The sequence below is a fragment of the Artibeus jamaicensis genome, unplaced genomic scaffold (assembly GCF_021234435.1).
Source record: "Artibeus jamaicensis isolate MK-2021 breed Jamaican fruit bat unplaced genomic scaffold, CSHL_Jam_final contig_233, whole genome shotgun sequence".
NCBI classification, from domain to species: Eukaryota; Metazoa; Chordata; class Mammalia; order Chiroptera; family Phyllostomidae; genus Artibeus; species Artibeus jamaicensis.
The window spans coordinates 38822106-38837744 of NW_026521486.1; the positions used below are offsets into that span (position 1 = coordinate 38822106).

Genomic DNA, 15639 nt, shown 5'->3' on the forward strand with positions numbered 1-15639 from the left:
TTATGTATATAAAAACTATCTTAACATCTCATCTCAAGCTGACTTTTTTAATAAGGAGAAGAAAAGGGTAGGTAAGGGGTTTGGAATTCAGGAAAAAACATTAATCAGATAAAAGCTGAAGTCCAGTGTTTTTCTAGCATCCCTTTATCTGCTGACTAGCCATTCTTTATCTGTGTCCTGGTCAGAGAACATTCTCTCCCTGGAGCACAATGGCTCAGATACCATCCCGATTGCTTACAGCCTTCCTGAGGCACAAATGATGAATTGCTCGCAAGTCTCTTGGAATCAGACAGGTGGGGGCAGTCAATGCATTTCAGTTCCTGGAATAATAGCTTTCTATATGCTTTAATCACTAAACCGTTAACTCTAACTAAAGTTAAAACGTTTAACTCTTGAGTTCCCCCATCAGATGTCTAGTAAGTGGCAGAGCCAAGATTTGAACCTCAAGGGCAAAGGAATATACTGTTCTTCATGCAAGAACCAAACACTTTTGTCCTTTCTCATACAGGATTCCCTTATTCCTTCTATAACCCCTCCTACTAAAAAGTTCTTACCAAAAAAAGAAAAAGGTCAATTTTTTAGAAGTTTCCTCTGCATTAATGGACATTCTCCCTACTGCAATAGGTTAAAAAGAAAAAATAAAGAAAAAGAAAAAAGAAGGAAAGAAAAATCTTCCTCTTATGCTTTACTTGGTGCACTTTCTTTCACAGGTTTTATGGAAAGTTTGCAGACCTTATCAAAATTGATTCACTGGTTCTGAGAAGAACAGCAACAGCCAGAGAATTTTTTAAGAAACCAACATTTCCAACCCCACTTTAGACCTACAGAATTAGTGATTTTGCAGATGGGGCACTTCAATCCTTTTTTAACAAGCCAGGACGAGCGATTCTGATGCAAATTAAAAGAAGATAACTGCTGAAGTTTTCTCCAACAGATGCGCGAATCAGCCTTGCAAACAGCGGTTCCATCCACTAGAGGGCGGGCCTGGCCGCAGCGGCTGCTTATCCGGGTTTCACTAGGACCGCGGCGGCGCCGCCCGCGCCCGTGGGGCGGGGCCGAGCTGTTCCCGAAGCCCCTGTCTGGCCGTTGGACCCGCCCCTGAAGGCGGACCGGAGTTGACTTAAACTCTGGGACCCGGGAGGCCAGCTCGTCCTTCTCTGTTACGCTTGCTGGAATCCGCGCTCGTCGGTAAGTGTGGGACCTAGTGCCTGGCTGCCCGTCGCTCGCGTAGTCGGGTCTCCTGCTGCGGGCACGGAGAGCCCATCCAGCCCAGGGAAGGGCAGGGCGCGCGCCCGCCCGCCGAGCGCTTTTGTTCTGCGGCGGTGACGGAGTCGCGCGGCGCTGCGGGCACCCGGGCGGTTCCCGGCCTGGAGAGAGCCCCGCGGGCTCGCGCGCCCCGCGGCCGCCGCCCCGAGCGCGGCCGGCGGGTTGCACCCGCTGCCTCGCTAGCGGTGCGAGAACCGCTCTAGCCAGCCGACGACCCTGAGCCCCAGCCTGAGCCCGAGGGCGCCACCTCCCCGGCCGTTCTCCTTCAACTGCCTCACTCCTCACGGCGGAGGTCGCGGGCGGCGTTTGCCAGTACCCATTTTGTTAAAGCTCAGGGCGCTGGGTCAGGTGGGGTGGTTTGGTATCTTCTCTTCTTCATTATTTCCCGTCGCTGGCCTGAGAAGAAAAATCTTTGTTTTGCACTTACTGTGTAGCGAGCGTTCCCGTCCTACTCACTCCCTTTATTCTGTGTTCCTCCCGAAACAAATGCCCCGCTTGCATCTCCAAGTGGCCCGCGGACGCCTCTGCCGGAGATGTTTTCGCTCCTCAGCGGTGGCTCGTTCCTAGGAGGCATTTTTAAATGCACAAAATGCATCCCAGTTTTAGGTGTCCTTGAGGGGCTTGGATTCCCCTCAGCACACGTCCTTAGGGTCCTGAGTTCAGCACCAAGCTTTCCGGGAATCGTTTCAGTGAGAACAATTTACTCGTAACACTTTCAGTGCCTGTCTCTCAGGTAAGGAGAACGGCAGGTGATGTCGGAGCCTGGGGTGCATTTTAGTGAGGCGGTCGCAGAACTCTGGATCTGAGGGGAGCCCCCCCCCCCCCCCGAGGCGGAGGGGATCGGTGTGCCTCCCCGGGGTCTGGGGAAAGGGGCCGGCGATTCCCTCTGGTGCAGAATGCCCCGGGCCTTCTCCAAAACGTGGTATGTGCAGGAGCACACAGCGTGCATGCATAGCTCATCCACCAATGGCCAAAGGCCATAGTTATAGAAAACAGATATTATCTATAGATAACATTCGAAGGAACACAGAGATCTGACTCAGGTCAGGATCTGTTAGACATGCTGACGCCAGAGGGTCCTTAAGGCCTGGTTCATGTGATTGGGAGTTCGCTCCCTTATGCTTTGAACTTCAGACGTCTGGTTTGTTTATTCCAATAGGGCTATACAAAGCAAAGCAAGGTGCAGGGGGTACAGTACATTCTTCAAGGCCTGATTTCCCTCGCTTGTGCGGGTCTACAGTCTCCTGATACCACACAAAGTGGTCCCCAACATTTTTGTTACTCAGCAACAGCTCGTTCCTAGGAGGCATTTTTAAATGCACAAAATGCATCCCAGTTTTAGGTGTCCTTGAGGGGCTTGGATTCCCCTCAGCACATGTCCTTAGGGTCCTGAGTTCAGCAGCAACCCTCGGGTATCGTTTCAGTGAAAACAACTTATTTGTAATACTTTCAGCGCTTGTCTCTTAAGTAAAGAGAACAGCACATGATGTATGAGCCTAGGGTGCATTTTAATGGGGTGGGTTGCAGAACTCAGTGTGTAAATCATTGAAGTGTTATTCAGTATTGGCATGCATGAATGTTAAGGTTTTAGTTACTTACATATTTTTTTCTTCCTGTACAGTTGGATTCTCTTTTGCTAAGCTGTTAAAGAAAATTGCTAAGGTAAAGTTCTTCTATTTGGGAATGCAAGGACAGTAGTGGACTTGGAGAAGAAGGGCACATAGAATTTTAACTTGAAAAGTGAATGGCATTTTAGGCCAGACTTAGTTGCTGTTTAGTTTCTTTGCATACTTAAGAATTCAGGAAAGTTAGTACAGTTTTCGTGCAACTTCAAGTAACAGCTTTCACAGCAATGTCATATCAAGTGACAGGTTAACATATATTTCTACTATAAACTTGATATAAAGGTGATAAATAACATTTTGTATGAGTAATTATTAACTATATAACTTTTTCCAGGGCCACGGAAGTAAACATTGTAGAGGGCCGTGCTTGGGGTGAAATTTGTGAAATATACAGTAATGAAGGAGTAACACCTACTTTAAAGGTAAGTATGCCACCCTTAAGTAGCCTACTCTAATATATCTGTTATGGAACAAAATTTCTAATGAAATGAATCAGCATTGGCTAAAAATTAAACTGTAGGACACAATGGGTTTGATGACAAAACTTCAAAATAATGTGGTTGGCTTAGTAGCATGGAGTATTCAGTTCATCTTTGCAAGATAGGGAAGGTATTTTTTATGCTGAGGTGACTGGTCCAAGAAAGATAACGAGGCAGTAGACACTTAAAATTATTCTCTACATGCTCTGTTTCTTTTTGGTAGTTTTTATTTATTTTCTTCTGGCACATGGTGTTGGGGGAAGACAGCATAGAACACTATACTGGGAGACCCATTCTGTGAGGTAGGTAACAACTTATAAAGCCAAAATGATCATCTCCAGAGCTTCTTCCATCTTGTAAAAAACCAAGGTTTCTTGGTAGGAAACCTTGTGTAATGAGTAAAAACCACGGTGCCTGCGATCGGACTACTGAGCTTCAGATCTTGGCTATTGCACTTACTATCTGTACAACTTTGGGAAAATGTTTAACTTCTCTGTCTCAGATATCTGATCTGTGAAATGTGGATATGGTACCTACCTCATAGGATTGTTGTCATAACAGCACATTTGGAACAGTTCCTGGCACGTGGTAAGTGTTCAATAAATTTTATCTGTCATGTTAGAGGAAATATATTTTATGGCCTAAGACACTGCATTATACAAAATTAAGTTTGCTGAATTTATGGGCTTTGTGTTAAGTTTTTAACTGTAGGTCTGTTGTTGTAGGTTCTGTTTTATTAAGGAAATAACCAGATACAACTCTAATTTTTTCCTTCAAGCTTATTTGAAATTATAAATGCCTCCATTAAATTCTCCACCCAGGGCAAATTGCCCCAAGGCTTTGCTATTCCATATTATTTCTGTGATGTGCTGGAAGCTCTCTTCCCTTCCCATTTGTATTATCATAGTCTTGGACATAATCGGAGCATAAATGTTTAGAGAATTTTTCTAACTTACTGTTTAAAAAGGCATTTTTAAAGGTGAATTTCGTGAATTTTTTCTCTGGCCAGGCCTTCACCTGCCTCTGTCCCCTCATCAGAGGTGAAATAGAAAGTTTTCCATATGAGATAAAGAGACAACAATTCACTAACCCTGTTTATAGAAATGCAGGTTAAAATCAACTTCATAATTGTTATAAAGAAGAAATTAGCCATGTGGAGATTGAAGAATTCTAAATGCTTTGTTGGAAGACAGCTATGTAGTATGTCTATTCTTAGTCCCCCTAAATTGACAAGCAATGTTGGCCTGTTGAAATAAATAAGTGTCTCAAAGTGAGACCTTAGCTCATAGTTACCATTGCAGAGATTTAATGGCAGTCACTTTGATTATCTTAAGATGTGTTAAATTATTATAAGACTATATTTGTAATAAAATTTTACTTGTGGTTTGTAAATGTAGTAAAATCTATACTTACATTTTAAGAAAGAGCAATCATGCTCTGGCCAGTGTGGCATAGGTAGTTGGAGTGTTGCCCTGTACACCAAAAGGTTACAGGTTTGACTCCTGGTCAGGGCACATATCTAGGTTGCTGGTTGATTGCCAGTTGGGGAGCATACAGGCAAACAGGGATCCCCCAACCCCCAGGACAGTTAGGAACAGGGCCATGCTATAGGAGGGGCAGCACAGCGATAGGGAGTGCTCACAATGCCGCCTGAGCTCTGTGTCCTGTGCCCTCACCCCACCCCATGGGAAAATTGTCAAAATTGTCTTCCAAGAATCCTATCCCTGGTGGCAGAAAGGTGGGGGACTGCAGCAGGAGGTACCCAATCGATGGTTCTTTTTTCCCCTTCCTCTCTAAAACCAATAAGTATTTTTTTTAATTAAAAGAAAAATAGAAATGATAAGCAGATTACTGTTTTTAAGCTCCAAAAGATACTTTATTGCATCACATAATTTATAGGTCACGTAGCTCAACCTTACGATTTCGCTTGATCCAGCATCCGAGTCTGAAATATATGAAATAAAGTTTTAAGGATGTGACACATTGTCTTTGACCTGCTGTCTTCAGTTTTGACTTTATTCTCAGGCACGCCTCCCTTTTTGGGTGACCTGAGTATATATATATCTGTTGATGAAAAAATGTCCAAACCTATACAAAAAAAATTTATAAGCGTTTATTTGAACCTTGAGGACATGCATGGAAGTATGATTGAAAGGACTGAGAAAATGCTTTGAAGAATGGCAATTTTGCTTTTTTTATGCATTTGGAATAGAAGGAAAAGGATTACATTGGTGGTAGATAAATGGAGGCTGGAGAAAGCAAAGGGGAAAGCCACTACCATTGGATAAAAAGTAAAATGGAGGAATCATACATTGGTGGGTACCGGAAGTTAACATTTACCATAAAATAGGGATGACACACAGGCAACGTCATCCCTGTGCTCCCTTGAGGGTGGTTATGCCTCCCAGGGGTCTGAAAAAGATTACTCTGGAATTTCAAAAATGCCCAAACAGCGGGTGGGACGGGGCTGGCTTAAGGCAATGATAAACCTTTTACTAAGGAAGTCCTTGGCCTAGGGTGTGACTTCCCACCATGACTTGTCCAGTTAGGAATTTATGATCCATCATCTTGTGAGGTTACTTTGGTCACCACCCTCGTCAGACTTATTACGTGGCCTTTTGTTCAGATAGCTAATCAGCTTCAACTTGCACAGACCACGTCTTTTGTCTGCTTGTCCTACCAAAAGTTTAAATTTCATTGGCTCTCATTTGGTCATGTGTTCATGTCTGTGCTAATAGGAAAATGCTGTTTGGATTTTGGGTTTGGTTGGTTTTTTAAAAAACCCAATTAGAGATGTAATCTAATTAGCTCATTTCATCACCACAATCAATTTTAGTGCATTTTATCTACCTTAAAAAGAATCTCCATACTCACTTTGCAGTCACTCTTTATTCTTCCCCAAACCACTCTTTCCTAGGCAGCTGCTAATGTAGTTTGTCTTTAGATTTCTGAACATTTCCTCCTGTACATGAAATCACATGGTCTTGTATTACTCTTTTCTCCCCAAGCATAATGTTTTTAAGGATCATCCATGTTGACAGATGTATATATGTCATTCCTTTTTATTTCCAGGTAATACATTGTGTAGATATGCCACACTTTGTTTTTATCCTTTCATAAGTTCATTGACATTTGTATGATCAATGTCTATCCTATGTTGATACCAGATATCTTATTTACTGTTACTTTTTTAGTATTAAACAAAATTAAACTGAATAAATTTGAAGATCTACTTGGCTTTATTGAAAGATTCATGATTCAGGCATGATCCGATCTGGTAAATAGAAAAGTGCTCCAAGAAGTTGCAGGAAATTAATATAATATTTCACAGAAATAAATTGAAAAGTTAAATAAAAAGTGAGAAATGAAGGATTTTACAGGAAACTGGTTGTGACAAGAAAGTTACTATTTTTTATTTTTTATATATTATTGATTATGCCATTACAGTTGTCCCATTTTCCCCCCTTCCCCTCCACCCTGCACACCCCCTCCCCCACCATTCCCCCCCTTTACTTTATGTCCACGTGTCACAAGTTCTTTAGATTCTATATTTCTCATACTATTCTTGTCCTACCCCCTGTCTATTTTCTACCTACCATCTATGCTACTTATTTTCTGTACCTTCTCCCCCCTTCTCCTACTCCCCTGTTGCTAACCCTCCATGTGATCTCCATTTCTGTGGTTCCATTCCTGATCTAGCTGTCTTAGTTTGCTTTTGTTTTAGGTGTGGTTCTTAATAACTATGAGTTTGCTGTCCTTTCACTGTTCATCTTTTTTATCTTCTTTTTCTTACATAAATCCCTTTAACATTTCCTATAACAAGGGCTTGGTGATGATGAACTCCTTGAATTTAAACTTATCTGAGAAGCACTTTATCTGTCCTTCCATTTTAAACGAAAGCTTTGCTGGATAGAGCAATCTTGGTTGTAGGTCTTTGGATTTCATGAGTTGGAATACTTCTTTCCAGCCCCTTCTTGCCTGTAAGGTCTCTTTTGAGAAATCCGCTGACAGTGTGATGGGAACTCCTTTGTAGGTGACAGGCTCCTCATCTCTTGCTGCTTCTAGGATTCTCTCCTTCATGTTAATCTTGGCTAATGTAATGATGATGTGCCTTGGTGTGTTCCTTCTTGGGTCCAACTTCTTTGGGACTTTATGAGCTTCCTGGATTTCCTGGGTCTATTTCTTTTGCCAGATTGGGAAAGTTCTCCTTTATTATTTGTTCAGATACGGTTTCCACTTGTGGCTGTTCCTCTTCCCCTTCTGGTACCCCTATAATTCGGATGTTGGAACATTTAAAGATGTCCTGAAGGTTCCTAAGCCTCTCCTCATTTTTTTGAATTCTTGTTTCTTCATCCTTTTCTGTTTGGTCATTTTTTTCTTTTTTCTGGTCCACTCCTTTGATTTGAGTCCCAGTTTCCTTTCCATCACTATTGGTTTCCTGTGCATTTCCCTTCATTTCAATTAGTTTAGCCTTCATATGTTTTTCTAATATGTGACTAAAATCAACCAGTTCTGTGAGCATCCTGATCACCAGTGTTTTGAACTGTGCATCTGAAAGTTTGGCTATTTCTTCATTGCTTAGATTTATTGGCTCTGGGGCTCTGAGTTGTTCTTGAGCCATGTTTTGATCTGTTCATGCCTGTTACTATGAGGAGTGGAGCCTTAGTTGTTCACCAAGGTGGGGCCACCCAGGTCGCTGGTTTGTGAGGCTCTATGTGGGGGCGGGGTCAGAGAGGGACAATGGCAGTCCCCTCTACCACTTCCCGCCACTGGGGCCTGCGCGGTCTGTCTCACTGCTCACTCTTTAATGGGTTTACAGTTTACCTGCGCCAGAATGTGTGACCGTGGTCAGCTCTCAGTGGGTCCGTCCACTACTCCACACCCAGGATCCGCTCACGGTTGCTGGCGCGCCCATGGGTCCCATGGGTCTTTCCTGCCCCACCCCACTCTGCTGTTGGTTCTGCCCCTCTTACTGGTTTGGCTGAAGGGTTTGTTGTTGTCAGACTTCCATATAGTTCGATTTTCTGTGGTTTGGCTGCCTTTATTGTTGCTATAACTTGGTTGTTTTTAGATTTGGTTGTGCGAGAAGGCTAAGTGTTTCCGTATACGCCTCCATCTTGGCAGAAGTCCGGACCTGATTTTTTTCCTAAGTGGATTCTTTTTTTTTTTTTATTTTTTTTATTGATTATGCTGTTACAGTTGTTCTATTCCCCCCCTTCATTCCCCTCCACCCTACCCCCCCATCCCCATCATTACCCCCTTTTAGTTTATGACCATGTGTCTCAAGTCCTTTAGATTCTATATTTCCCATGCTATTCTTGCCCCCCCCCATCTATTTTCTATCTACTGTCTATGCTACTTATTTTCTGTACCTTCTCCCCCCTTCTCCTCCTCCCACTCCCCTGTTGCTAACCCTCCTTGAGATCTTCATTTCTATGTTTCCACTCCTGATCTAGCTGTCCTTTTAGTTTGCTTTCGTTTTAGGTGTGGTTGTTAATGACTGTGAGCTGGCTGTCCTTTCACTGTTCATGTTTCTTTAACTTCTTTTTCTTAGATAAGTCCCTTTAACATTTCATATAATAAGGGCTTGGTGATGATGAACTCCTTGAATTTGATCTTATCTGAGAAGCACTTTATCTGTCCTTCCATTCTAAATGAAAGTTTTGCTGGGTAGAGCAATCTTGGTTGTAGGTCTTTGGTTTTCATGTCTTGGAATACCTCTTTCCAGCCCCTTCTTGCCTGTAAGGTCTCTTTTGAGAAATCTGCTGACAGTCTGATGGGGACTCCTTTGTAGGTGACTGTCCCCTTATCTCTTGCTGCTTCTAGGATTCTCTCCTTCATGTTAATCTTGGCTAATGTAATGATGATGCCTTGGTGTGTTTCTTCTTGGGTCCAACTTCTTTGGGACTCTCTGAACTTCCTGGATTTCCTGGAAGTCTAAATAAGTTTTCCACTGGTGGCTGTCCCTTTCCCCCTTCTGGTACCCTATAATTCGGATGTTGGAGCGTTTAAAGATGTCCTGGAGGTTCCTAAGCCTCTCCTCATTTGTTTGAATTCTTGCTTCTTGACTCTTTTCTGTTCGGCCATTATTTGCTTTCTTCTGGTCCACTCCATTGATTTGAGTCCCAGTTTCCTTTTCATTGCTATTGGTGTCCTGTGCAATTCCATTCATTTCAATTAGTTTCGCCTTCATATATTTGTCTAATTTGTTGCTATAATCAACCAGTTCTGTGAGGATCCTGATGACCAGTGTTTTAAACTGTGCGTCTGAGAGTTTTGCTATTTCTTCATCGCTTAGATTTATAGCCTCTGGGGCTTTGAGATCTTCTTGAGCCATTTTTGGTCTGTTCGCGTCCTTTAAGTGTGAGGAGTGGCGCCTTCGACTCCCAGGTCGCTGGGTTGTGACGCTGTATGTGGGGGCGTGGTCAGAGCGGGGAAATGGCGACCCCCTCTGCTGTTTTGCTCCGCTGGGTGAGGAGCAGAGCCTTAGGTGGTTCACCAGGGCCGAGCCACTCAGAGTCGCTGGGTTATGACGCTGTATGTGGAGGTGGGGTCAGAGCAGGGAAATGGCAGCGCTCTCCCTGCCGCTTGCTGTGGGGACTCGCTGGGTTCCGGTCCAGTCGCCCACTCCCTCGCTTGTCTATCCGCTCACAAATGCACGACCACAGTCAACCCGCAGCCCTGCTCCCTCGCTGTTTCCCCCGCGGTCGCTCGCTTGGTCGCTTGCTGGGTCGCTCACTAGGTCCAACCCTGCGCCTGGATTCCGCGCGCCTGAGTCCGTCTGACCAAGTTTTCCTGTGCAACCCTGCTCCACCAGCTGCTGGTTTCGCCCCTTACCGGTCAGGCTGAAGAATTTGTTGTTAACAGACTTCCGAAAAGTTCAGTTTTCTGTGTTCTGGCTGTGTTTTCTGTTGCTAATATTTAGTTGCGTCTAAACTTGGTTGTGTGAGAAGGCATGGCATATCCACCTATACCTCCATCTTGGCGGAAGTCCTAAGTGGATTCTTTAACAATTTTCTTACATACAAAATGATGTTGTTTGCAAGTAGAGATAGCTTTACTTCTTTATTACCAGTCTGTATTCCTCTTACTTATTCTTTTCGCCTAATTGTTCTGGTTAGAACCCCGTAATACAGTGTGAATAGAATTGGCAAGAAAAGACATTGTCTTGTTCCTATCTCAGAGGGAAAGCATTCAGTCTTCTTCCACCATTAAGTATGTAAGCTGTGAGTTTTTTGTAGGTGCCTCTTATCAATCAAGTTAAGTAAATTTTCTTCTGTTTCTAGTTCAGTATTTTTACCATGAAAGGGTATTGGATTTCAAGGTACATTTAGTTTCAGTCATATTATGTGTTGACTTCATCTGCTGTGATGTGATTTGTCCTTTATTCTATTGATATGTTACATAACATTCAGTTTTTATTGTTAATGTGGAACCAATCATATTTCTGAGATATGTCCCATTTAGTCATGGCATATAACTTTTTTTACTTGCTGTCGTATTTGGTTTTAGTATTTTGTTGAAGATTTTTGTGAATATAACAGATTGATCTATAGTTTTTTGTGATTTCTGGTTTTGGTATTATGATAATATTGGCTCCAGAGAATTGAGTTGGGAAATATTCTCTCCTATTTCATGTTTTAGAAAAGTTAGTGGAATTGGTTTTAAGTTAAATTTTTAATACGATTCACCAGAACACAGCCTGGGCCTATTTCTTCCTGGACAGTTTTTGTTACTAATACAATCTCTCTAGTTCTGCTTAGATTTCCTGTATCTTCTTGAGTCAATTTTGGTCAATATGTCTTTTGGAGGTCCTTTGGGGGTTCTGCATACAATTTCAATGTGTGTTCTTCGGGAATTGATCTTCACACCAACACAAGCAGTTGTCTGCCCACAGATTGAAGGCTGAGTCCCACAAGATCAAATCTCTACCCTTCAGATGCTAGTTACTTCTTACTGGTGTTTCTGACCCACTGGCTACAGATTTCAGGTTCCCAGGAACCTCTGGGCGTCAGATGGTAGTTACAAGTTGAGGTTGTTACCTATACTTATGATGGACTGACTGGCTATAGATTTATAGTGGTTTTAAAGACCCCCATTCTCAGGTGCATTTAATTTGCTAGGGCAGCTCAGAAAACTCAAAAAACATTTTACTTGACTTGATTACTAGTTGATGGCAAAGGATATGAATCAACAGCAGAGATTCATAGGGTGAGGTCTGTGGAAAGGGGCTTTAATGACCTCTCCTAGCCACTCTCCCCAGATTTCCACGTGTTCACCAACCCTGAAGCCCTCAGAACCCTGTCCTTTTGGTTTATTATGGAGGTCTTTTTAAAACATAGTCATGATTGATCAAATGAAAAGACACCTTTATTAATTTTAGGAGTTCTGTGTCAGAAATGGGGATAAAGACTACATATGGTAAACCCAAACTAAATCTAAACTGAATATTGTTGATAGATTCTGAGGCTTTAACTGAAATGACTATGATAAAGTCAATTTTAGCATGGATTAATTGGTATAAAAAGAGTTAAGTTTTCTAAAGCATCTTATCAGCGTTACAACAAAACAGTGCTGAGGACCTGTTGTATGTATTTTTAAACACAAATTATATAACAGGTTGTTTGTCCTTTTCATCCAAATTATTCAATGTATTAGCATACAGTTTATTCGTAGTATTTTTAAAATGTAAGGTTAGTAGTAATGTCCCTATTTTATTGCTGATTTTAGTAATTTGAGTGTTTTTTTTTTCTTGGTCAGTCTAGCTAAAGCTTTGTTGATTTCTTTGATCTTTTTGAAGACCCAACTTGGGGTTTTGAACCTTTTCTCTGTTGTATTCTTTTGGTGAAACTTTATGACAGTGAAGGATATAATATAGGACCAATGCTTAGAGGTCAGGTGTATACTTCAAGCTTCTTTCCATGAGAATTTAAGGGACATGTTTTTTCTGCAGCTGCAGGAAACAGGGACACAGAGTCTCAAGAAGAATTCATATACATTAAAAACTCTTCAGGACCCCAAAGAACATTTGTTTATGTAGTTTACAATAACATCTACATTAGAAAATAAAACTGAGAAATGTTTAATAATTATGTTATTTAAAAGTAAAATAAATCCTTACAAATAAATAGTTTCCAAAAACAATAGTAAAAAGAGTAGCATTTTTTGGTATTTTTACAAATCTCTTTAATGTCTGGCTTAACAGAAAAATAGTTGGGTTCTCCTCTCTGCTTTTTGCCACATGTAGTTTTAGTTGAAGTAGTTGAAAGGTGTTTATTGGGTGATAGACATTCTTTTCTGGTAGGTGATTTGCTTCATCACAGCCCTAAGGATTCACTGCCACAACTTCTATTGGTTTTTACGTTTTCCTTACACATGACCATGTCTTTGGACAAAGTGTGTTGTGGCTTGGGTGGCTTGAACCATGAAATTAGTCAGTTTCACAATTGAATGATTGCCATCTTTTCTTACCCAGCAAAATTTGCATATCTTCTATGTTTGTTGGGGATAGAAGACAGTGGAGGTGGGGCGCGAGGAGGCAGGTGATCAAGCAGTGGGAGCAGAAACCATTACTCTAATTTACCCCTGGTTTTGCCACCATCCTCAGCATATTGCTAGCCAATGGAAGATCCTAATCTTAAGAAACTTTCAGCAGTGAATGTCCTTGGGAGTTGTGTCCTTGGGCAAAGGCCTGAATACCTCATCCTATTAGTCATGATTTCCTGTGGGTTCCTGATTAAGGGAAAGCAGAACACTCTTGTGTTTCCTAGGCTGTAATTATGGCTCTGAATTTAACTGATTGCCGGGTCTGTCATCCTTTACCTGATCCTGCTGACAAGAAGTAAATTCTGTCCTATAGGTCTCTTCTGTTGCTTGAGGTCCTTTTGCATCCTTGATTACAAACCTCCAGTTTTATATAAAGTCTGGATATTAACCTGTTCCAACGAAATGTCTGTATTGAGGCTCTTACGACCCTCTCAACAGAACCCGAGACAACCAGAGTAAGCACTGGAATGTGGTCTATAATGGACAGGAGTAACTAACAAGGAAAAACAGTTTTATCAGATTTTTCTTCAGGGGCATTTCAGCCTGTTGTATGGGACTGATCAGTTTTACTGAAGGAATTTTTCTGTCGTCTGAGGTATAAAATTGGCTTACTCCTATTTTAATAAGTGATTCTTAATACTCCTAATACAGTTTGTACCCCAACAGTATACTGCATCTTATGTAGTCTATACTTTTCTGCTAAACACTAATTGTGTACTTGAGGCAGCTGTCAAAAGAGTTTCAAAAATTTGAGATCTCTAACCCTTGAATGGATCGTGTTTTCTTGGGGTGGATACCTAGAGAGAGCTCTGAAATGAGTTGTTAGGCAGAACTCTAAGGTGGGTTAACTGACTTCTTCATGTGTACTCTGTTATCTTTAATTCTCATTTTAAGGAATAATAACTGGAAGAGGTGGTCTGAAATTTGTCTCTGACCTTTACTCTGGAAACACAACAAACTACAATTGACCCTTGAACCACATGAGTTTGGACTGTTCAGATCATCTTATATATAGATTAATTCTTCAATAAGTATGTACATACAGTACTATAACTTTGTAAGGGTACAGGATATCAAACAAAATATAAAATGTATGAATTGCTTCCGTTATTAGTAAGGCTTTCGGTCAGCAGCAGACTATTGGAAGTTCGTTTTGAGAAAGTCAGAAGTTATACTTGATTTTCAACAGCAGTGGGTGGGGAGGAGGAGTCGGTTCCCCATCCCCTGTGTTGTGTTGTTCGAATGTAACCTGTAGTGTAAAGTTTTTAGGCAAATTGATAGTTGCATTGCTCTGAACTTCCTTCTGGCCAGTCTTCATGGGATATATGTGATTGCCAATACTCCACGCAGTACCTGGATTAATCAGCCAGGAGAAGTAGAGTAGTGTATCCCACTCCCCTTAGAGATTGGAGAGTAGACCTGTAGGTGAGCAGCTTCACCATGGTGCCCCAATGACCTTTGTCTTCTCATAGGCTGCACATTTAATCTCAGTCTGACCCACACCTTGCAGGACACCCTGCAAGTTCTCCTAGAACAGATGTTGATATGCAGCCTTGTGAGATATGGCCACAAGATTGTTTCTTGTGTGCCTCTCCCTACCACTATGGAGAACCAACTTGGCAGCTATAATAGGACTTCTAGCCCTTCTAGCCATAGTGCTGTTGCTTAGGGAAGACTGCTTAACTTCATTCATATTGTGACAATTAAATGTGATAATGTATTTAGACCATTCAGCAGAGTTCTTAACAAATAGTAAATTCTCAAATTAGCTTTTACAGAATGCATTATAAGCAATCTAATTTCTTCTATAACTGAGGATATAAAAGCCAGAGCTTGAATAGTTTTAATAAATCATAATACTTTCGGAATTCCTGAAAAATGGCTTTTATACTGGAATGTTTGTAGTTTTGTTGATTTTTTAAAAATTAGAAGTATATATAGCTTTTTCGAATACATAGTATTTATTTTTTTTAACAAAAAAATGCTGGCTTTCAATTAATTGTTTCAATATGTACTCTCTAAGTATACTTTGGCTTTTGGAACACATTAGATGTGAAAGTTACAAATCCATAATGAAAAGTGCCCAGAACATAGTTGGGTTTTTTTCCCCTCCCAGTTATGAGGAGTATTTATTTTTGTATGCACACATACACATGAGTATACACACACATATATGCATACACAGTAAATGTATATGTATCTGTATATGTTTACATTTTTTAAGAAGTCCGTGTTTTCGAGTTATTGAAATATAAATGAAATCATGGTTGGCATAGGTGTGGAGAAGGAAAAGGTAGGACATTTTCCCATTTATAAGTTTAAATAAGGACTTCTCTTTAATTTGGTGTTCAGCAATTACAGATAATGTTTATTCACTCAACAGACATTTATTAAAGCCTACAGGATACTGTCTAGATATGCATCTTTGTGTTTTATGTTCCAGAGACAGTCTTTTTTTTTTTAAATGCTTATCATCTAGGCTATTCATAGCACTTTCACTCTGATAATGAATGTTCTAGTTTATTCGAAGAAGTAATGGTTCCACTTGTATATAAAACAATTGTTGATGTGGCATAGTTTGTTCTTAATATTTCATCTGAACTAGTGCAGACCTACCCTGACCAAACATATATGTATATTTATAAAATAGGTCCATTTTTAGTTATGTTCATGGGTATATATATTTTGCATCTATGTTTAAGACAGACATTAGTGAAGTTGTT

The 15639-nt window shown here is 41.1% G+C and overlaps 1 protein-coding gene across 5 annotated transcripts in view; it reads left to right on the forward strand.

Annotated features, from left to right (window-relative positions):
• Positions 1-1114: 1114 nt before the first annotated feature.
• Positions 1115-15639, forward strand: part of RESF1 (retroelement silencing factor 1) — a 38514-nt gene continuing 23989 nt past the window's right edge. For 4 of the 5 annotated variants that reach the window (XM_053662099.1, XM_053662100.1, XM_053662098.1 and 1 more), the window contains exons 1-4: positions 1122-1188; positions 2888-2928; positions 3226-3313; positions 3873-3958. The gene's annotated coding sequence lies outside the window, so the exon portion shown is untranslated. Of the gene's footprint in view, positions 1189-2887; positions 2929-3225; positions 3314-3872; positions 3959-15639 lie in introns of all 5 variants that reach the window. The other variant, XM_053662102.1, reaches the window with a different exon arrangement.